We start from the raw sequence: 25169 nt of genomic DNA, 5'->3' as shown, positions 1-25169 counted from the left end.
TTCCAGGAAATTATCAAGGGCAGCTTGATCTGTCTATCAACATAACATCTATCTATCTATCTATCTATCTATCTATCTATCTATCTATCTATCTATCTATCTATCTATCTATCTATCTATCTATCTATCTATCTATCTATCTATCTATCTATCTATCTATCTATCTATCTATCTATCTATCTATCTATCTATCTATCTATCTATCTGTTGTTGTTCTATCTATCTGTTCAATCTATCATTGTCTCTCTATCTGTCTATTGTTCCAGCTATTATTTTATAATTTGTTCTATCTGTCTTTTTTTATCTATGAAATCCACAATCTTTCCTCTCTAAAGTGCTATAGACTTCCTCTATACACACACACACACACACACACACACATCCATACCTAATCCCACTCCAGCTAGTCTGCACACGTTCACTCCTTTAAACTACTGCGATCTGCGCCACAGCAGAATTCACACACATGGTGTCCGTCGGTCTGTTGCATCTCCATTTCCTTATCCTTCAGCTCACATTATCTAGGGTTGGACTAAAAACATTGTGTTGAATACGTGGGTTGTCTTCACTGGCACCTCCAGGCTGTTGGCACCATCATGCTAAGATGGTCCACTGTGTCTGTGGGAGTCTGAGTCTATCTGTGCGGCCCTACTTGGCATCTCCAATCTGAAACCTGTCCATTCACCAGTACCAGCTGGCCCTCCCCATACATAATCCCTCATGCCAGTGATGCCCTTTGGTTACCACCCACCCCCCCAGCAACCTGCTGCGCACCATGCTGCTATTTGATCAAGTAATGCCAATTGCAGACTGCCCAACATGACCAGCAGGATGCGGTTCATGACCCAGTCACATGCTCTTACTGTATTATTTTAGATCTGACAACCTGCTAGGGGGAATTTTTAGACGTGAAGTCCACGCTCCACAGGGCTCTTGTGTTGTGAGTGCTGTTTTAGTGCTTCTCACCACAGGTGTCATTTAGTAGTAGGATTGGCTTGCTTTTCACAGATAAAAGAACAGGTGTCATTTTATGTGTCTGTACTTACGTTTCTATGAGCGTGTGTGCATGTGGAAGGAGAAAAGATAGAGAGAGGTGCAGGAAAAGAGGGAGAGAGAGATCTCAACAGTATATTGACAGCCGAGATCATATCATAGAGCCTCAAAACCTGCAGCCATAGTCTCTGATGGAGTGTGTGAGTGGCTGTGTGTGTTCCCGCCTGTCGTCAGCTGGAGCCGCTGAGATTAGATTGACAGAGAGGGAGGGAAAGGGACTGCGGAGACATCTCTAAAGACTCCTGATAGAATAGGCTGATAATGCCAAAGAGAGAGGAGAAAAGATAAATTTAATAGCTTGGCCTTCCTTATCAGAGTCCCAAAACAGGAGGAAGGGACTGAAAGACAGCCTTATGAGACTGGAATGGAAGTTGAAGCCTTGGGCTAGTGGTTTACACATGCACTCCAAATATGTTGCCACTTTGTTCGCTTAACAGTTGCGTGTGATATTTCAAAGCAAAAACCTTCATCTTATTCACCAACCACCCAGTCCAGATAAACAGAGTGCTAAATGCACTACAATAACGCTACTTTGTATTTAAATTAAGTCATTGTCAACGTAGACATGCCTCCTTTCTATGCAAATTAGGCTCATTATAGATTTTTGCTCAAAACTCATCAAATGATGATCCTATATTCTTATCCATATAGCTTTATATCTTTATCCAGACTTTGAAGGTCACTGTATGCCAACATGAGAAATATTTTCTCTGATATTTTAGTAATCAATGTGTATTGTATATCAACTGCCTAGAATTAAAATGAGCTATGCCAGATTTGTGAATTAGCCACTTTTTATCAGTGAAATGGGTTTGGAAAATGGTCTGAAATAGTTTGCTGTTCAGTTTGATCCATTAGGACAGTTCACTCATGCACTGAATCATTTGCAGTGAATTCTCACAGTGAAGTAGATAGATAAGATAGAACACTGGATTAGGTGGATATTACAATCCAATGTTGAAAACAAAACCAGCTGAAGTCTTCTCTTGTTTGTCAGTGACAAAGCAGCTTTGTATGGTGTGTTCAGCTTGTGAATGACTCTGCACTGCAGGTAAAGACAAGTAATATCCATTTATATCCAAAACAGTATTAAAGCAGAGTATCAAAGTATGAGCTTGTTTATGAGTGGCCTGTGGCTCTGTATTGATGAAAGACTAGAAACACCTCTTTTCAATACTAAACTTTTACAGCATTAGCTGAATTGCATAAATTTAGAGGTAATTTACACATAATGGTAAATAATTTCATTACGAAATCAGACTATAAAACAAACCCATTCAATGTTATTTTAAAGTAAACTGACAAAATTCACTTCTCCAGAAACATGCATTAATTTACTTCCCTCATCCTCCGAAGTAGTCATCCATTATTAAGTTTGAGCAATTACAACTTACTACACTCTGGAACTTATACAGTTTTTTCCCTCTCTTTTTTGTCTTTTGTCTTTAATCTGCATGATTGTGATCAGGAACGGTACATCCCAGCTTGTGTATGAATGATGAGATCATTTGATGAATCACCCTGATAAAATAGTAATTTTATTACTATTTTATCACCCTGTGATTATGAGTCTGATGGAGTGTTAACAGGGGGCGATTCTCAGAAATGTTCAAAAGTAAATGAAGTAAAGCGGAGTAGTCTCATCAGCAGTTTCATTATCTCCTTTTTAGGTGTTAGATTTGGACAGTTTATGAACAGTAGACTTGACAGTAGCGTCTGAATATACATGAAAGGGTGCTTGCATTTTTTCCTGGATAATTGTTTTAAAGAACTTAAATGTGAAATTCTGACCTGCCTTTTCTGACATGACTTTTAACTTCTCCATACAGCTCTTGTAAAACCATTGCTCATATGCAGCATACTAAAAATATCTGTGAATAATGCTTTGTGATTTTAACTGACAGGTGCTTATCTTTTTTTCTGTTTTTCATGCTTTCTCCACTTGATGACACTGCTATTCAGGTAAGACAGCATTACATAATATTCCAGTTATTTATTTGCTGTGGCACAGGTGGCTCATTTATATGCTAAGGAGAACAGTAAATCACTTTGCACGCATACGTACACACAAAGAGTGAACCCTTCTATTATGATTGAGCGCACACTATGTTTACATCAATCAAGTCTGACACAGTACACTTCGGTAGCTTGTCGATACTTGTCGTAATTCCGACACCCATTTGCAGGTGGTCCTGTAATCATTAAGTATGCATCCCAACAGCTGCTCAATGGCAGAATTCAAGAGCTGATATAGATATGAATTAAATATGAGAACAAGGAGCCTTATATGTTATAATTGAAAAGATCAATGTCAGCTCAGGCCAGGTCTGCATTGCTGATATATAATGTCAGCTGATCCAGACTAGAGGGGAAGGTACATAGCTCTGTTTTCTTTAAAAGCCTAATCAAAGGATTGATAACAAAGTTTTTTGAAAGCTTTTTTTGTTTTTTAAGCCGAGAGTAAATCATATCTGTAGTTTATCAAGAGAACCCATTTTTAACATATTACTGTCTTTGGATTGCTGAGAAAGTGCTTTGCAGGGTCTAAATGATTAATAATTTCCTCTTGACCGTTAACTCCTTTCCTTGTGTTTTTATTCTTAACCCTTGCCCCATAGACCACTCAAGATGATACATGTGTTTCTGAACTGGTTCTGGCTTCCCAGGTCCTAGTCTGGGTCAGGAGTTTTTATATGGCTTTTAACCTTGGCGAGAGTTTGCGGCATGACCAGAATACTTGATGTGCTATTTTAGTGAATGCTATTTTTTGCAGAGCCTTAAAATAGAAATCAGCCAAAACGATTTTTTTAATACTGAGATCCAAACTGTCTGTCAGTGTCTTCTGTGCGAGCTAAATTTGGCTTGGCAGTATCTGTGGCTTTATTCGAAAAGAGGAGAGATGAAGAGACATCGTTTTCCATTTCGCAGGCTTTAATGTATCCAGCTGAGGCGCTTTGCAGAAATTCAGACCTGATTAGATCATTTCAGTTAAAACGTCCTTTCCACAAGATGTGGAAAAATAAATTAGTTAAAATCAACATTTGTGGTTTGTTACCTAAATGATTAGTTAAAGCAAATGTTTATCACTAGTTACCAGTAAACATTTGCAGCTAACTACCTGAATAAAAAGTTAAAGTGAATAGTTATAGTTAACTACCCAAGTAATATAGTTAGTTAAACTGAATGTAATAGCTAGCTACCTGAATGATTAGTTGAAGTGAGAATTTATTGCTAGCTACCTAGCTTTCTAAGCAAATTTTTGGATGAATAAGTGGTGAATAGAACATTTTTGGTACTTTCATTCTGCACAATGCAATCAGAAAGTGTGTATAGTTGTATGAAATGTATTATGATAAACATTTCATTATGCCAAAAGCGACAGCAACTCACCTCTTTGATAGCACAAGATATTAACCAGAACAACCTGTCAAATGGATGTTGTGCGTATTAGAACCCCAAACCTATCCGAGTTAATTATTTGATAAGATCAAGCCTAATTTTCCTCATGCATTTCTACTCATCCATCCGAAGTAAAGTTGAAATGGCACTCTTTCTTTCTTTCTTTCTTTCTTTCTTTCTTTCTTTCTTTCTTTCTTTCTTTCTTTCTTTCTTTCTTTCTTTCTTCTTTCTTTCTTTCTTTCTTTCTTTCTTTTTCTTTCTTTCTTTCTTTCTTTCTTTCTTTCTTTCTTTCTTTCTTTCTTTCTTTCCAAACAAAAGTGTATAGAACAGTGTTAACCTTGAGTTAGAGGACTGACCATTACACATGAAGATTATGAAGTGAGAATTATATGATGCGGAATATTATGCTCTTGTGAGCAGCACATATATGCTTTTCTACCATAAATATGGCACAGAGGGCCTCTCATCTGAGACGTTAGCATGTCACATGCATGACAGCTCTGTCATTTTAACAATATGTTCTACATAAATGTACAGCTTCAAGCCTGAGAGGATGTCTATGGCAGAATCAGTTCATAGTGGAGGATGCCTGTGGCTTCATTAGTTCTGAGTGTGACAGAAACAGAATAATGCATGTTTTGTGTGTTTTTATGTCATTATGAGTTGCGGTAAATGTGTGATATGGATATCAGTGTAAACACACTGTAGTATAAAGACCCTGATGGATGATATACTGATCCCTCACGCTTCTAACAATATGCTACAGCTAAAAACAGCAAATTGACAAAAGAAAAAAAACACTGGCTTTTCTTACATTATTATAATATATATTATCTATCTATCTATCTATCTATCTATCTATCTATCTATCTATCTATCTATCTATCTATCTATCTATCTATCTATCTATCTATCTATCTATCTATCTATCTATCTATCTATCTATCTATCTATCTATCTATCTACAATACAATATTACAATGTGTCAATTACAATGTTTTTTTTTTTTTTTGAGAGAATCTGCTGCATAGAAACTAGCCCATCTGACAATATGACCAGAGCTGTTTAATCACAAATATGACAATTTGCAAAGGAAAAAGATAATTCTGTTGTTATTTGAACTTTTTCTATAAAAAATAAATAAGATACAGTTTCAAGGCCTGTAAGGAGCATGCAAAGGAGGTAGATCTCTCAGTTCACTCTGCAATGTGGGATGTGGCAAAAATATTTTTGATATTCGATCACAGATTTGAACCTGTGTTCTCTTGAGCTAAACACCTGGTGTTTCTTCTCTTTTAACCTTAGACATGAAGGTGTTGTTGTGTGTGAGTTTGTGAAGCAAGGCCTTCGCCATCCCTAAAAATAAAAACACAATATCAGTGATGTTCTGTGACCTATCGTCAGGCTGTAGCCTGTCCAGAGTGTCAGAGACCTGCCGGCATCAACACGCCGCAGGTCAAAACGACCAAAGTGTCAGAGACTGTAACGTTAAAGCTGACATTACACCAGCTGCTGGGGCGGCTGTTTCACGTGAAAATACTGTCAAAGAGAAAATAGCTTATCACTTTTTTTCCTGCCAATCTCTTGCACAAATGCACTCAGTCCATTCAAGACCATTGAGTTTTCTATATCTCTCCAACAGTAAATTACCTTTTTTTTTTTTTCAAAAGTAGAATGATTTATTCTCTTGAATCAGTTTGATGGTTCATTTAAATGAACAGATTCAAAACAATAAGGTTTTTATCATTGTTACAGACATTAAACATCATGTGGTTGAAGGGCAGAATGACTGAAAATTATCCACTCAACCCTCATTTTCATAGTAAATATTTTTGTATTTTGGACCAATAAATTCTGTAACAATTTAGTAGAAAACAAGATTGATTTTTTTTATTTGTTTGTTTATTTATTTATTTAGATGAGGCTAATACAAGTCTGATACTATAAATACTGAGATAGACTGTAAGAGAAACTTGTAGAACCATGTAGTCAAAAAGACTTTGAAGATATTTTTTTTATTTGTGATGTCAGAAAGATCCAAACATTACTTTGAAATCTGGAAAATACGACATAACAAGGCTAAAAGTGGAGGACAAATCATGCATTTTTCTCAGAAAGTACCGTTCAAATGCTAGAAAATTCAACATACTGTAGACATTGAGTGTATTCAATGTATCCGTTAATATTTAACGATTATTTACATTGGCAGATATTTAGATCAAAAACTTGTTTTGGGTTGCACTCAGTTGTGGCCTAATGGTTAGAGAGTCAGACTTGTAACCCGAAGGTTGCGGGTTTGAGTCTCAGGTCCGGCAGGAATTGTAGGTGGGGGGAGTGAATGTCCAGCACTCTCTCCACCCTCAATACCACGACTGTGGTAAGACCCTTGAGCAAGGCACCGAACCCCCAACTGCTCCCCAGGTCCCGCAGCATTGGTTGCCCACTGCTCCGGGTGTGTGCTCACAGTGTGTGTGTTCACTTCTCACTGCTGTGTGTGTGCACTTGGGTTAAATGCAGAGCACAAATTCCAAGTATGGGATGCCATACTTGGCCACATGTCACATCTTTCCTAAATTTTTCTAATAACATGACCATTTATATTAGTAGTTTAATTAGAAGTAGCTGAGCATTTATTTGACTGGAAGTTTCCTAGGAACAGGTAGACAGGTAGATTTGTTTACCTATGTAGGCTGCTTAAACGTAATGGCAACTCAGCCCTGAAAACCAAGATCAAAAGATCAAGGATTTCATGCTCTCTGAAACTGCATCACTAATGCAACTAACCCAGAGGACATAAAAATACACAGGCACGGTTCAGTCTCAAACTGCCTTTTGACCCACAAACACTTCACTTCCTCTGTCGGTTCAGTCCCAGAAGTCTTCTGTGTTTACGTGAACTTACGATGTTCTTCTCTTCATATCCGTGCAAGAAGAGTCATTCATTAAAGATCTTAAGCCTACCCGAGCACTGTCTGCTGTAACGCTGCTCAGATGGAGCCATTTTGTTTTAGTACGTTGAGCGTGTAATTGGCCACAGCCACCCACTCGACAACTCATCTCGGTTCTCTCGCTCTCCTACTTCAGATTTATCTCCAACCGTATATCTGTTCATTTAATGTCTGTTCATTTCACCCTCTCTTTCCTTCTATGTGAGGTTTGTGTGAATCTGCGTTATGTTCTTTGACAACCAGCAGCCGAATAAATGCTCTCTCCCCATCTGCTATTTATTCATTCGGCTGCTTTGAAAACTCTTAGATGACGTATTTGTTCTTTGTTACACATGCGGTTCAGTTTTCACATTTCTGCTAGCACGACTTTCACACAGTGACAAAACAGCTGACAGGACTTTTTATATTAAAAATGCATTAAAAATGACTGATATGCACCTGGTTTGAAAAATTCGAGACTGCAGAGCTAATAATATTATGAACTTCTAGACTGACACATTTCTACATTTCTACAACTAATAATTCTTATGTGTTCATTGCAGTGTTAATTTTGACAGGCATTTTTGATTTAGTCTTTGTCTTTATCTTGAGACGAAAATGCTTAATAGTCACATTTTAGTTATTTGAGTCTTTCATAGTTTTAGTCTAGTTTTAGTCAACGAAAAGTCATTGCACTTTTGTCGACTTTTAGTCATTACTTTTAGTCAAACTGCAGTTACCAACATTTATTTTGGTAGCTATTTTATATGTAGTTTTCAAACAAAAATAGTCATAAATTCATCTCTCTTTAGACCAAATCAATTAAGCTTATGAGAAATTTGAATTTGGAAAAACTGGAATACATTTTCATTTTTTGGTAGAGATACAAATTAAACTCATTTTTCAGATACAGTAGGTTTAACAAGTATACATTTATTTAACATCTTTTGTTGGTTAACATTTATGATAATTAGGAATGCTGCCCATTTAAGACAGAAGGTATGCATGTACTGACACACAGTCAATTTTCACCCACCTGTTTACACTCACTTAAGCCATAACCGACTGTATTTAAGTGAGATACTCTGACTCTACATGATAGACATTTCGATTGCTGTGTGAGTATTTGAGCACAGAGAACTGAGAACTGATTGCGCGCTGTATGAGAACTGAAGAAGTGGAGGAGCGTCTCGCTGCAGCCCACAAGATCCAGGGGGCGTGGTTGGATCCAGATCCAATTCCTCCCACCTTACATATACCTAAACCTACTCTTCTCCACCCCCTGATTCCGAGACCCTCCCATCTCCACCCATACACCTACCAATCTCCACCCCCTAGATGTGGATCCAACCACTCCCCCTGGATCTTGTGGGCTGTAGCTAGCCCTGCTTGAAGAAGTGGAGCGTGCGCGAGAGAGAGAGCACAGAGCGATTCCGCCTATCCCGCCTTCACTAACTTTAAGTTAATCGACAACGAATTGTGACTCCCGGGAAAAACGGGACATCTGGGCACCAAGTCCCTAACCCTTCAGGTGCTGAGGTCATTGTTTCAGATCGCTAGTTCGCGTTTTGGTGGCCTATATGTCCACTGCGGCTGCCATACTGAGACTAGATATGCAAACGCCCCTTGACAGAGACGTAAATTTTTATAGACAAGACAGTTAACTTAGCATATAGGATGTATTTTGAATGTCCGGTAGTCCTCAAATAACATTTTAGTCCCATCTCGTCTTGTTAACGAAGACGTGGCATAAATTTCGTTATAGTTTTTAATCATCAGATATTAGTTTTAGCTCTTCAACGTTTAGTCTTAGTCACAGGAAAAAGGTTCGTTGACAAATATTTTTCGTCGTCGTCTTCGTTGACTAAATTAACACTGGTTCACTGTTAGCATTATAACTATAAAATAATATTTCTTGTCCTATTACCTTACATTTACAGGCTAACAGGCTAATACAGTCATATTTGATGCCATCATCATGCATAGAACAAGCCAATCCCTGACTAATATATGTAATTGCTTGTGTTTGGTTGTGTTTATTTTGCTTCTTTGGTAATACACCACTGTATGCTGTTGTTTTCTGATAAATTACGTAATAATTTGCACCTTATGTAATTCGGTCATGACTAAGCTATAACTAGAGCCCACAATATTACAAGTAAACAGTGCAGTGAGAGAATGAGTCATTAGCCTTTATGTGTTTATATTCCTGAGAGTGCATGTCATTATGTAGGCAATGATGACACATTGCCAATAAAATGTAGGTTGTGTTTTATTGAGGAAGCTACTCAAAGATTAAGCTAGATAAGCTACTAAATACTCTTACAGAAAACAGGTACATTATTGTTTTCATATATTGTTTTGACTAAGTTGTCTCTTGGTTGGAGAATGTCATTACCTGCTGTATAGAATCATTCATTAGCTTCACATGCAGGTGCTCAAATTAATTAAGAACTTCTTCATCGCTGGAAAAGAACCGGATGCATCTGCAGGTTTGATTTCAGTTTGATCGCCAGTTAAATATTCTCTGTATCCAGCACTCTTTCTGTTCTCTGTGTTTAGAGGTTTTCAAACTTTGTAATGCAAGAGACCATTTTTACTGTGCAAGTTGGATAAAGTGTGGAAAAAAATAAGTGTGGTGATATAAAATATTTTTTTTCTTTAATTTTACTGAAAATAGATAATAGCTTGCTTCTTTCCCAGTTCCCGTAAGACCTTTGTTCGTCTTTGGAACACAAATTAAGATATGTTGGGGAAATCCGAGAGCATTCTGACCCTCCATAAGCCTCATTAAAATAGACCATGTGACATAGTGGTGCAACTGTAATTTTATGAAGCTACAAGAATACTTTTTGTGTGCAAAAATGAAGTCAAATACAAAAAGTATTTCTGTAGCTTCATAACATTGCGGTTGAACCCCTACTGTCACATGGACTATTTTAATGATGTCCTTACTACTTTTCTGGGCCTTGAACATGTAGTAATGTTGCTGTCTATGCAGGGTCAGAAAGCTCTTGGATTTAATCAAAATACCTTAATGTATGTTCCTAAGATGAACAAAAGTCATATGGTTATGGAACGACATGAGGGTGAGCAATTAATTGCAGAATTTTAACTATCCCTTTAAAGCACTCAGATCTTCCTCCATCCAATCAACAACCACTGGATTGAACTAAGTGTCTACATTTTCTTTCTTTTTCAATAATCTGTTTTGTTCAGATGTACATCACAACAGGGAAGAAAAGATGTTGCAACTTTCATTACGTTAACTTTAAATATTCATTTTAAAATATAACACAGCAATTTTCAATGCTTCCATGTTAAAGTATCTTTGATACTGAAAAGGTTTATTATTTTTAAACTAGCATCACTACCATCGCTCTTCTGAGAAACTAAAAGCACCACTACAAATAAGCGAATCTACAAAGCGAAACTCCAAATCAGTCGCTGTCTGTTGTTTCTTTTAGTCACTGCAGTGTGCTCAGCGATTGTGAGATAAGACGTAATTAAGGATTTGTGATTTGGATATTAAATCAAATCCTCATCATAGAGGCGGTTTCAGCAGCTGCATCTTCTTCCCCTGTGTGTGCAAGTGTGTGTGTGTGTACTCACTCGTTGGTTCATCTGGTCACAAGCCACATCTGTACTGCATTTCAGCAGCAGCACTGAACTGTGTCTTTTATCTGAAAAGAAAAACAATTAAACAAACAAATAAATATCAGGGCTGAAGTAAACAGACAGAGATGAAAAGCACAAGGTGTGGTGATCAGGGAAGACCAGTGGGGCCACTCATGCTGAAACTTTAATTAAAAGCATTGTTTACTCTTACTGAAGACCCTACAGCCCCGTCTGCCTGAAAACGGTGTGTGTACATGTGCAGTGGTATGTACTGATAGTGTGTGTGTTGTTCTTGTGTGTGCGGCGCTCTTTAAAGCAGACTGCTCTTCTCCACTGTACACCTCATTTGCAGAAAGTCGTGATCTCATTTGCCTGGTGTGCTTTCCATTAGCAAAGAGTGACACTACAGCACTGCAGAGGCAGCAGAGTGTGTGTGTTTTAGTCTTCCCGACAATATCCAGACATTTGCCAACTGCGAACATTTCACATAATGTAACACTTTGAAAGAAGAGTCTGTCTCGATATTACGCGTTAAAATATTTATTAGAGAATCCAGTGGTTGTGAATTGTTTTTTTTGTTTTTTTTAAACAAAACTCCCAAGAAAATTTCTTGTTGGGAGTTGTGAAGTGCAACTAATCTGTCAGTCCCTTCAGGATGTGGTGATCTCCCTCAGAAATGAATTCAGATTTAACCTGTTCATGCATTATTTGTGGTACGTTGCTGCAAAAAGTGTCTCACAGTGCTCTTCAAGATTCAGTTTGAATTTAAAAGCTGTGGAATTTAAATGGATAGTTCAGGCTTCTGTCATCTTTTACTCACCCTCCTATTTTCTTATAAAATTATTTATAAAAAAAAAAAATATATATATATATATATATGACAGAAGTTAATTTTTTTAAACTTTCATTAAGTTTCCCTTTAAAAAAAGTCATGAAAAAGTCATTTGAACGTCTGTAGTGATGATTATTATGTTTATATTTCTAATTATGCTCAGCACTAAAATATTTCTTCTAAAATTTCTCTTTGTAACTTAAAATGGCATGGAAAGTCACCATCTAAAAGGTGAAAACCCTGGAGGTTTGCGTACAGTAACAAATCCAGTTTTCAATATTGTTCAAAAAGTATGATTACCAAAACTCTCATTGTCTCCTAAATGCCCTCAGTGCATTTCACTAATTACTAAAGTTAATTCTGTGAACTGCTGGGTTTTTTTTCTGAATACAGAATATATATAGAATTGCAGAGACTATTGCACTGTTGTCTTAATATTTGCATACGGCATAATTAGTCAATCAAAATATTTACAGATACTCCTACTGTGATTAACACTAATTGTATAATAATAATTAGTGAGCTTTCAAAGTAAAGCACAAAAGACCATAAACATTGCAAGCTTGCTGCTGCAGTTCAATGGAACATGCGACCTTAGTTAGCTAACAATGCTTTTGGGAAACGCACCCCAGAATAGATTCACTTGTGTTCAGTCACACCGCTGCTGTACAACTGAAGCAACGGCAGCTGCTGGTAAAAAGGCTCAGTTGCTGGACGCTGATGCAGAGAATTAAACCCGCTCCAGTCCAGATAAAAGTAGAAAGTAACCCTAGGCATGAGTTAATCTGGTTGATTTTGGTTAATTAGCGACCGCTGTCATAAAGAGATTAATTGCACGGTGGATTATTTCATTACGCTGTGACTTCATGCCGGCATAACTGAGACACAAACTGTGGGAGCTGATAAACGGCTGTCCAGCACAGTATTGTAAATTGAATGCTTTGAATATGTGTTCCAGCCAGATTTATTTCACTCTCTTACACTGAACATGATGAGATGGTCTATCTTTTTTTTTTTTTCTATGGACATTCACAACTAAGATTGAAGATTGGTTTTAAGAGCTCAATAAAAATGATTCATGAACACTTTGTAGCTCTTAAATGTCAGAAACTTTTATCAGACATGCTCGGCAAGGTTTTTCGATTTTTTTTTTTGAGGCAGGTGTATGACTTGGGTGAGGGATCAAAGTTGTTCTTTTGAGTCCTGAGGGGTTTGAAAGACATCAAGTGCTAAATTCAGATTATATTTGGGGGTTTGAGGGGCATTTTAGGAATTTGAAAGAAAACCGCCACAGTCCCTACTGAAAGGCAGCTATTAGAAAAGTTGCCATCTACTGTTAACAAAATTGGCTTGACTAGGGAAAAAAGCCCTCAAGCTAATATGTATAGCAGAGAATTAAGTCTTGGCAAGAAGCAATTAAGAGACACACAATTAACTCGCCTTATCTTGCTTTAATAATACCATACCTGAATGAAAACATAGTAGTCATCCTATGTGTTAATTGTTCTGTTTGAACAGAAAGAAGGATTTCAGATTCCAAAGGTTTTACTTTGCCTGGGGCTAAGCTGACTTTTCAACATATGCAAGAGAAGTACAGGATACAGAGGGTCAGAGGTCACAATATCAGTTTGTTTAATCAATATTGAGTGTAGGTTTGGTATATGGAAAATACAGATATACAGATATGCATAATCTTTAAAAATAAATAAGCACTGCAGTTTAAAAGTCTGTAAGTTTCTGTATGTGTAGTGTATTGTGTATAGTGTACGAATGTAAAATAAATCACTTATGCTGACCATTTATTTGACCAAAAATAGCAATATTTAAACTATTATTGCAATTAAAAAAAAAAAAAAAGTTATTTATTCCTGTGATGGCAAAGCTGAATTTTCAGCAGCTGGTGCTTCAGTCTTCAGTGTCACATGATCCTTCAGAAATCATTCTAATATGCTGATTTGGTGCTCAAGAAACATTTGTAATTATTATGAATGTTGAAAACAGTTGCTACTTAATATTTTTGTGGAAACCATGATATAATTTTTTCAGCATTGTCTGGTGATCAGAAAGTTCAAAAGAACAGCATTTATTTGATATAGAAATGTTTTGTAGCAGTGTCAAAGACTTCACTGCCACTTTTAATCAATTAAATTATACTTCCTGAATAAAAGTATGAATCATTTCTTTCATAAGAAATATTTCTGAACCCAAAATATTTGAACAGTAGTGTAAAAAAAATATTGTGTAGTTCTATGTCAGGATTTTATTCATAATTTAATGATCAGTAACCAGGAATGTGGTCTAACTTATTTAACTGTGAATTGGCCACTTAGTAGTCTTTAAGATCTTTAGAAGAACTTTCAGTGTTTTCTCTTTATCTCCTTTAGTCAGTGTTGGACCTGGTCATAGGTGATATAGGGCGGCAGTGTCACCCTGGCACATTCTTCTCCATCTCTCATCCAAACACTGTCTGTTCCAATGAAACGGCTTGACACATTTGCTCTGTCAGATTGCATGCACACTTCAGTGTTGCGGAGATGATTATACTCTGTTTTCATGGATTCTCCAAGATGCTAGCAGCACATTCAAAATGAATTAATTATTCACTCTTTTGAAGTAAACAGTGAAATTATATTCAATATTTCAATATTATTAATAATAACAATAACACAAATAACAGTGGACAGTACTTCCATACTTCTAAACAAGAACAACAAATCAGCTGTAACAGCCGATTTCACTGTGCAGACTAAAACATGGTGCATCTGCATAGTTTGATTGATTTAAACCAAACCTCCAGCCTTGGCTGCTCTGAGCTGCTGTGAATATATGACCATAATGGAATGAAAATGGGAGGAAATGTTTTACACCCATGTGCTTATTGGAATATAATTTAACAACAGTGCTATTAACCTGCCGATTGAAACAGCAATGCAGTGATTAACATTTCATTGACAGTTATCCACCCTTTTACAGTTCAGTGTGCCGTTTTAGTGCTCTTGTTCTGACCTCTAACAATTCCCAGCGCTCAATGGCTGAACAAATGTGAATCTTTAATTTGCCTTGACTTGGAGAAGCTCCATACAGACCATTACTGTGAGCACCGGAAGTTTAAAATTGGTTTAAACATGGAGGCTTCATCCTTCACTGGCCCATCAGATCCATCGCTGCCACCCACACTTCTTCCTCCTTCCTCTGCAAACAACGATGCCATTTTTCACAGCTCATTTCCATTCATCGTTAATTAACATGTGAGACACGCTAATCAAACCAACGAGCTTTATCAATCACTGGACAGTGAGAGGGTGCCTTCAAATGTGTGTGTGTGTGTATCCATTTTGGACTGCAGCTCTTTGAGGCTTACCGTTCTGCTGTGGTCTGTGCTTTAGAAAAGGGCACGAATAAACACATTATTTGCAGGTGGAAAATATCAAGGAGAACGGTCATAGAAGAATATTTTTAGCATCTTTAAGCAGGGGCGTCATGCACCAATGTTTCTGATGGGGCATCAGCAGTCTTGCTGTAGCTTACTTTTCCCTAGGTGAGACAAGAAAAGAGGAGAAAAAGATGTTTAACAAGTTAGTGATTCATTGCATGTTAGTCTAGTGGTATTGTTTTATGTAGCAAGTTTGAGAACCTATTTATTTATTTGAGTATTTTGCCCAGCAAAATTACAGCTGAACTACACACACACACACACACACACACACACACACACATATATATATATATATATATATATATATATATATATATATATATATATATATATATATATATATATGTACATACATATGTGTGTGTATAAAGTAATTATATGTGTTCTTGAAAATAACAAATTATATTATAGTTTATACTAAGAATACATATGTATTTATTATTTGAAGAAAAATGTTTAACAAGTTAGTGATTCATTTAATGTTAGTATTGTTTTTATATAGAAAGCTTGATATATTCAAAATATTCTTGTGCAAAAACACATAAAATGACAATTGATTTCAATATTTACTCTCCTTACAGAGTCTGGAGCAAAGAATGCTGGGAACGAGATATCTGTAACTAATTTAGTTTGAGTTCTGCTTGGTATAATCAGTTATTGAGTTTTTTCTGTTAGCTGCAATGAACTTTCAGCAATATTTGAGTGAAAATAACTTATTTCATTTAATAAATCTGACAATAAATTTTAAATTGGGTTTTACAGCATACAGTTCATTTGCGAATTTGCCGTGAATTGAATGTGTACATTATAAAACTGCATTTATTTATTATTAATCAAAGTAAAGCATTGTAATTGTCAAACTATTATTTTGTTTTATGAAGAAAAATATATTTAACAAGTTAATGATTCATTTCAGGTTAGTCTAGTGTAAATATTATTTTTATTTAGCAAGAACCTAAACTTTTGTTTTATATATTTTTTTATTCATTGTAATATTTTGCCTAGCAAAATTACAGCTGTGTGTGTGTGAATTAAATATATGAATTAAATGTATAAATACAATTAAAAAATTATGATATTATAGTTTAGAATAAAAAGATGTCTTTATTTAGTTATTTATTTATTGAAGTTGAATTAAAATATCTATTTAGGGATTTTAGGCATCTCTGTTTCTGCATAAAATTCTGCTTGCAGTATGTAGTAGGGGACCAGAAGATATCATTTCATCCTAGTCTAAATTTGTTCACTCAGAGCTGTGAACTGTGAATAAATGTCTGTATTTTACATTATAATTTCAGAGAAAACACAACACCCCCTACAGCACAAAAAATGGTCTAAAGTAACTCGCTTTAGGGCACAACAGCAAAAGTCAGAGGGAGGGAGTCTTGTCCGGGACTTGAACCAGAAATCATCCTTTCTGGTTTAAAGCCACAAGCCATTTAGCCATTATCATAGAAACTGTGGCATACAGCAGTGCACAAGCTACTCAAAGGCCATTTGTCTGTGATGGAAACAAATTGATTGTTTTCACCTGTGCTTTGACCTTAAGTAGCCCTATTCTCAGAGGACACGTCGTTCTTGTGATTTCATTGTGCTTCACGTACTGCTGAGTGTACCAAGCTCTTCACGGCCTCTTCTCCCATCATCTCCCTCTCTCTTGGATTCTGTCATGCTTGAATTTGTGTAGATTGATTTAGTTGTCCTCGAGTGGAGCATCCGCAATTCCTAACTCGCAGAGTTAGTTGTAACACCGGGGCTGATGAAACAAGAGGCTTTTCTTTCAAAAAAAAAAAAAAAAAGAAGGCGGCACAAATGCATATATCCTGTGAGCCTGCGGGGATTATATGCAGAAAATAATCACATTATTGCTAGAATAGGCTTTTTGTTTTGAACAATACTTCTTTTTTGTTAGTGCATGACAGCGCATCTTGCCACTGAGGCTATTTTTAAACTCAAGCTTAGGTAATGTCTTCTTTACAAGTATAATGCTTTTTTTTTTTTTTTTTTTTTTTTTTTTTACATTTTCACTAGCTAGAGGCACTGTGCCCATTCAAACATTTCGTCTCTGATTTTTGCGCTAAGTGCTATTTCTAAGTGCAACATTGTATTCCTAGTATTTGTACATGCATAATTAAAAATAAAGATTATATGTACAATAAATTTGGCTGGGAATTGAATGCTAAACAAAAGTTGATCAAGAGACAAAACACATTTTAGAGTTAAGGAAAAATATTTTCCCCCTTGGAAAGCTTCCCAACTTTTTCCATCCCCTTATCTCACAGAAGAAACAGTGCGAGTCAGACCAGACTTTCACTGCCTGCTCAAAAGATTTGCGCAAACTGAGCTCAAAAATGTATAGAGTTTACTCGTAGTTTAGGTGAATCAAATCAGGTGAATATCAGTCTCTTTCACACTAAGTTCTTTAGATTTCATCAGCCCTTTCATCAGCTGCAGGTTCCTCTGTGCCAGAGCTCCATGGACTGAACTGAACTGTGTCCTGTCGCGCTTCACTGGACACCATATCTAAACTGTTAAGGGACAGTAAGGTCTCAGAGACAGAGTGGGATGGAGTTCAGGCTGATTGGTTTCACATATCATGTTTAAATGGTCTGCGGTAGTCATTTCCCTATTGACGTGCACATGTGTTTAATGAAATATTCAGCATTTGTGAATTAGTCTTATATTTAATGACCTGAACCATCAGAACAGCCCAAAACAGAAAAAATATACATATAGATAATGTTAAATAAGCACATATAAATGTAGAATATTTATTTAATATATTTAATGTATTTATTATAAATTATACAATTTATACTTCATATATTAACTATTACGCAGTATATTATATAATATTATTTTTTCTATTATCAATTTAGCAACTAAATATTGTCCATCTCAAAGTAATCATAGTGTTTTCATATTTATGATCAAGCAAGCATTATATGTACTTCAAAGGGCATCTTATTCTTCCGTGTGATGTTATTTTCTTATTTTCTATGTACGTTATTTCAAACAGTGTCATTTCATAAATCACAAACCACAAAAGGTACTCTCAATATAACGGAGCAGGGGATGACCGTGTCATTGTTCCCCCTGTCAGACTGTGAATTGAATTTATTGGTGATACAGAAATTCCTCTGTGAGACAGAGAGATAAGAGACAATGGCTCTCATGCAGACAAGAGGACACTCGCAAGTCTCCATACTTGTAAAACTCATGACAATCAGAATGAGTTTGGAGGATTGTGAACTCTACAAGAGATTGCCACAGTGTGTGTGTGTGTGTGTGTGTGTCTATTATATATATAAATGTAGTAAATTATATGCAATAAAAAACTAAATAAATACACTAACTTGGCTCCAGGATTTGGTGTAATTAAGTACTCAGAATTTTCAGAATTTGCATTTAGTACCAGTCTATGCTATCCCATGTACATGCAAGGGGAAGTCGTGGCCTAATGGTTAGAGAGTTGGACTCGTGATCCAAAGGTTGCGGGTTCGAGTCTCCGGCCGGCAGGAATTGTAGGTGGGGGGAGTGAATGTCCAGCGCTCTCTCCACCCTCGATACCACGACTGAGGTGTCCGAGCAAGGCACCGAACCCACAACTGCTCCCCGGGCGCTGCAGCATAAAATGGCTGCCCACTGCTCCGGGTGTATGTTCACGGTGTGTGTGTGTTCACTGCTGTGTGTGTGCACGTTGGATGGGTTAAATGCAGAGCACGAATTCCGAGTATGGGTCACCATACTTGGCTGAATGTCACTTCACTACATGTTTGTGTGAAACCATGGGTTAAATGTCAAAACTGCTTAAGCAAGTGAAGTGAACAACAATTAAATCAGGCCACAAGATGCATATTAATGAAGGATTAGTTTCATATGAATGGATGAATCAAGTCTTTGCCCAAGAGTTTTTATTTAAGAGTTTTTATTTAAGACTAAGGCCATGAAAAATGTTGCCATGTTTGTCCAAATTAAAAAAGCAAATAAATTAAGCTTAAGGCAAGAAACAGAATTTTCGGGTATGTGTATTTGAACAGCATGGAGTGTTAGCTTCATTTACACTTTTCTGTTTATGTTTTGAGAATGTTTAGCACAACGTGAATATCCAATACTTTGTGATCAATACATAGAGTCAGTCAGAGAGTATCTAGGGACTGAAAAGATTCAAATATGTTTGAATTTTTTATGAAGCTATTTTTAAAGACTCTTTTTCACATCATGATCAGTGTATATACATCTTTAAAAATGATCATATTTGAGCACTACATCACAAGTCATATTTGCATAGCGTGAAAGATTAAGGCATATCTGCCAAATTTTATTATGTACTTGTTTCTGATCCAAATTGTGCATACATGCATATAATGAGCATAATGAGCTGGAACTTGTCAGATATATAATTTTAAAGCTAAAATACAAAAAATTAGTGTTTTTGCCTTTTGTGTGCGTTTGTGTGTTGTCTTTTTGCAGTGCCAGTGTCACCTTAGTCTCTGACTGTGAGTGATGGGGTTGTGGGACAGACCTGTTAGCACATTAGCACAGTGGTAGCAAGACAACTGGAATGTTTCCAAAACATTTAATCATTTTGCTGCTGTTCCCTCTCATCAGAGTCCTCACACTGATGTCAGTGCTCCAGATTTGATCAAATCACTGCAACGTACTAAATTCTCAAGCCTTCAACAGCTAAAATCTACGGTGGCCCAGTAGTGAACAACACAAGCAAACATAAGCTCACAACACAACAAAATTAAAAAGCAAACATAAGCTCACAACACAATGAAATTAAAAAGCAAACATAAGCTCACAACACAACGGAAATGCTCCCGACCACTAGGGGGCAGTTGGTCTGCAGAATCGGGCAATTGTGCGCATGTCACAAATATTTGTGGGCACCGCCGGGTGGTCTGAGTAGTAAAATAATCTCTGGTCCAGTGTTGCCAGGGCAGTTTGCATTCGTGGGTAAAATTACATAGTTGCGTTTTTTTGGGCTACTTTTATAATGTACTGCGGCCTCCTAAAGTGAAGATAGTTCCTTATATCAATGTGTATAATACTTGGAATATATACCTGAATATATACCTGGCAACTTAAGAATGGAGAAGCGGATGTCATGTCACAAACTATTACATGACATGAGTTTCACACATAGCATAAGATATTAAAGGGGACCCCTTTTTACAAGATTTAAAATAAGTCTCTGATGTCCCCAGAGCGTATATGTGAAGTTTTAGCTCAAAATACCTCACAGATAAATTTTTACAGCTTGTTAAATTTGCCACTTTTAGGGTATGAGCCAAAATGCGCTGTTTTGAGTATGTTGCTTTAAATGCGAGTGAGCTGTTGCTCCCGGAGAAGAGGGCGAAGCTTCAAGAGCTCAAGCTCGCATTAGCAGTGCTAGCCTTTGCAAATAAACATTCCACTATTAATTCAAGACTGTTATCTTTACTACTCAGTTTCAAAGTCAGTCATCTGATTATAGGAGTGTCACTGTGCACACACGAGGCGGATTCAGGAACAGACGAGGATAAACTCAAAATAACAGTCTTTAATGACTCCAAACAAAGCAAGGCAAGGCAAGGCTGACACAGACAGGAACACTGGGGAGTAATGAGTAGACTAGACGAAATCTAACAGAACAGACAGGACTTAAATACAAGGTATAATCATAGATAATTAGACAAACACAGCTGGTCAAGAATTAACTAATAATCACAGTAAACGAGGACAGGAAACAATCCAAATATGGACACAAGAGGCAGGAACACATGACACACGACAGAGGACTGACAAGGGGAGAGCGGGGCACAAAGTAACATTTTTTTGACTTTCTCAAATTGTGTAAATCCACTTCGTGTTCAGAGTATAATTTTTTATCCACAGTAATTTCACACTTGTCTAGTACAAATATGTCGCTTTGTTTCAGAAATACAGTGTATACGTTTTTCTTTATTTACCCTCAAAAATCTAGGGTATTGGAAGTGAAATGTGACAACATGCCCCATAGGTGGGGCACATTGTTACAGCTGAGGGGCACAATATTGATATGGTAACTAGTAAATAGTAAATTTGGTTATGCTAGCATGTGTGGAAATATTTGAAAAACGTGTGTTACAACTAACCCCTCATTACTTTGTGCCCCACGCTGCCCTACTGTGCATAATAAATTCGTGTTTATGAATCAGACGGGGAGCACGGCGGGATAAAAATAACAACATAGCTGGTTTCATGCATCACAAACTTTATAAGTCCCACTTCTGATTATGAGCTCGACAACTTCAAGTGATCAACTCACATTGCTTTCATACGCAACTTTTAACTACCACATTTAACTACCATTGGCACTCTGTAACAGAGGCAATTTGTAACGCATGATACTTATTTTGTCTGGAGCTGACGTTCGCGCACGAAGCGTTGGTAATAATTGTAATGTAATGGCGGACCGCAGCTTCTCACTCAGGGCTGTGTTTATGCTAATAGGGCAGAGAGCGTCACAAATGAGCGGGACTTTTTCCCCTCGGTGACGTGCACAGAGGGAGAATCTGAAACAGCTTGTTTGGAGAGACTGTTCATGATTTATTGGTTTTATAAAAAAAATGAGTTGGTGGATTTTTAACATTATAGGCTGGTTGTTTTCACACACTGCGGCCACACAACTGTGTTCAAACAGCTTATAAAAGTGATTTTTGCATAATAGGTCCCCTTTAAAGTCTGTGTAAAGTAAATTCTGAGAATTGTTTGTAAACACATTATAAATGTTAGAAATGCATTGCTGAAGCATGTTACACAGACTGTGAACTATGTAGTACTTAATTGTGGAGTTAACAGTTAAAACAGTTTTTCACCATTTTCGTGATCAGGAATATTTGGGTGGGGCTAAATCGTGCCTCGATGATGCAATTGAGCCACCGAGCACAGCCCCTCCCCAACACTATAAGAGGTGTGTTCGACTTGATGCAGCACTGCAGACCGATCGGTGTGTGTCATCAAAGTACAGTGAGAGCTACAGAGAGCAGACGCTCCTTATGCTTTCGAATCACTCTCACGGTACTTTGATGTCATACACTGATCATTCTGCAGCACTGCTTCAAGTCGAACACACCTAATAACTTGAGCGCATTAGCATCAGTGGTTCACGGCTCAATCGCGAGTTACTGTCATTACCGTTAGTTACTACAGCCTACAGTTTGCTAGCTAGCTATGCCTTCGTCACGTAAATGCATAATACCTGGTTGCGATCATTTACAAAACAGCTTGGTCTCCTTATTAAATAAGCTGCTAGAGCAGGGGTTCTCAAAGTCTACATTCAAAGGTCCAAATCTGAATTTTCATCAGTGTCAAAGGTCCGGAACAATTGGTTATTACAAAACGTGTTTTTAATAAACATACATAACATATAACAAATAAACACTCATTAAAAAAAAGGTTCCCTTTGCATTCAAAATACTTTAATAACAAGTGCAAAAGTGGCAAAACAATTAATTTAAGTGTCAGCAGTAGAAGTCGACCTATAATGTTTTTTCTCTGGCCAATGCCGATATTTAGAAATCAGGGCAGCCTATGGCCGATATATGATGCTGATTTTTTGGGCCGATTTTCTCTTTTTTTCCCTTTATATCAAAAGAGAGTTTGCGTAAATGGTTATTGCAGGGCACAAGATAGTAATAGTAGTAGTAGTAGCCTAATTCATAGTAATAATACATGGCTCAAAACTTAAGCACCTTCTCAAAACAGTTCTGAAGCATGCTTTTTTGTTTATGTTTGCTGACAGACACCAGTGTTTCCCGCAGACTAGCAAATGCAAGTTGATTCTCTGCCAGCAGGAGGCGCTGTTGGAGCGTGATATATAGCTGTTTCCCCGATAACGACTGTAATCAAATAAGCGCTACTTTATCAGCCATTACAGGAAAGACCAAATGAAAATTGACATCAAAGCTTTTCTGAAGAAAACGGACGGTTCTTTTAAAAGATACAGTCATATAAAAACACCCGCGCAGCATTTTATTTTTGAAACGCGCAGTGCTCAGTTTATTCAACGAGGTATAAGCCTTTTGGAAAATCTATTTGTAGCGGTCAGTTTTGATATTGTGACAAGCCGCCACAAATAAATGTATACACTGGGCACTGCTATAAGACAAATTGCCATAATATAAGTGATAGCAAAACAAAACAAAAAAATTAAAATATTAGCGGTGAAATGTCGCCCGATTATGTCAAACGTCATACGCTCACTGGATGTCATGATGACAACAAATGTCATGAAGGAAAAGTTTCAATATCTCGCCTGCAATTTCGGACCTTCCCCAAAAGACATAAAAAAATAAGAATAAATAAACAAATGATTTACAAGTTTAACGTGCGTTTATCAAAGTAGGAAATATAATTAGTGTTCTTGAAATATGAAATAGAAGCGGGTCCGGATTGAATTCCCTCCGGGTCCGGATCCGGACCGGAGTCCGGACTTTGAGAAGCACTGTGCTAGAGGAAGACATTTGGGAGAGACGGCAGCTTTCCAGCGAGTGGGAGTGGTTTCAGCGCCGCCAGTGGACACGCCCCCATTGTTTGGCGTTTTTCAAGATTTTGATATCTTATTTTATTTACTTATTCAAATTTGGCTGGGTGGTTAATAACACATTTTTCTGTGGTGTGACAAACTCAGAACACACATTTAATATGGACTTTACATGGACTTTAAAGCTTTTACACAGCAGAAATACACACGACAACAGCCAGTGGAAGCATGCATGTCTCTTATAAGGCTGCATGTTCCGCGTCTCTGTTTATATGAATAGCACAGTTTTTTCTACTACACAAACTCAAACACATGTGAAGCTCATGGTAATTTCAGTGTCTCCAGAGCCAAAACATTCAGTAAAAACACGTTGTTCATTTAAAAATCGATTACACATATTAAGATCAATCTTTTGGCGTCTCTAGGAAATGTCGGTTTTCACTGCCCCCTAGTGGTCAGGAGCATTTCCGTTGTGTTGTGAGCTTATGCTTGCTTTTTTAATTGTGTTGTCTTGTGAGCTTATGTTTGCTCTCTTAATTTCGTTGTGATCTCATGTTTGCTTTTTTAATTTCGTTGTGTTGTGCACTACTGGGCCACCGTATAAATCAGCCAAAATCAAGAGTGCTCATATTAAATCTTTAGTGTTATTTTGTGTGGATATTAATTCAAGTTTGCTACTTTTTATAGCATGTTGATTTTTATAGTTTTTGAATTTATCTTTTTTTTTTTTTTTTTTTTATAATTAGTTTTTTTATGTTTAAATATGTGTTTTAACTTATACACTACCAAACAAAAGTTTTTGAACAGTAAGCTTTTTAATGTTTTTAAAGAAGTCTCTTCTGCTCACCAAGACTGCATGTGTTTGATCCAAAGTACAGCAAAAAGAGTAAAATAGTAACTTTTTATTAGTAAAAATATATTTTAAAATGTCATTTATTTCTTTGATTTCAAAGCTGAATTTTAGCATCATCACATGATCCTTCAGAAATCATTCTAATATTCTGATTTGCTGCTCAAAAAAAAAAAATATTAGCCTATTGTTATGTTGAAAAAAAATTATACTGACTCCAAGCTTTGATTAATATAGTGTATAATGTTAAAAAAGCTTTTTATTTCAGAAAAATGCTGACATTTGGATATTTCTGTTCATCAGAGAATCCCGAAAAATGTACATAAAATTATGATTAAACATTCAAGATCTAGGTACATAAACATTCAAGAGCAAAATGTCAAGGTGATGCCTTTGCAAAAAAATTTTAATTTAAAATTTGAATTTACTTTTCTACAGCCACTGTATTGCATTTTCTCCAAATAATTTCTCTACGCATGATCTGTTTTCTCCTCTTCTTGTCTCTGTTAAAGGTAATGTAAGGTTATGTCTGACATATTCTC

At 36.7% G+C, this 25169-nt stretch overlaps 1 protein-coding gene across 1 annotated transcript in view; it reads left to right on the top strand.

The window, feature by feature from the left end:
• grid1a (glutamate receptor, ionotropic, delta 1a) overlaps positions 1-25169 on the top strand; it is a gene marked incomplete at its 5' end in the record, with an annotated part of 277281 nt that overhangs the window by 80654 nt on the left and 171458 nt on the right. The window lies entirely within an intron of this gene.

Source organism: Barbus barbus (genome assembly GCF_936440315.1).
Source record: "Barbus barbus genome assembly, chromosome: 30".
NCBI lineage: Eukaryota > Metazoa > Chordata > Actinopteri > Cypriniformes > Cyprinidae > Barbus > Barbus barbus.
The sequence above is the reverse complement of the archived record's forward strand: the minus strand, read 5'-3'. Positions and strand labels throughout refer to the sequence as shown.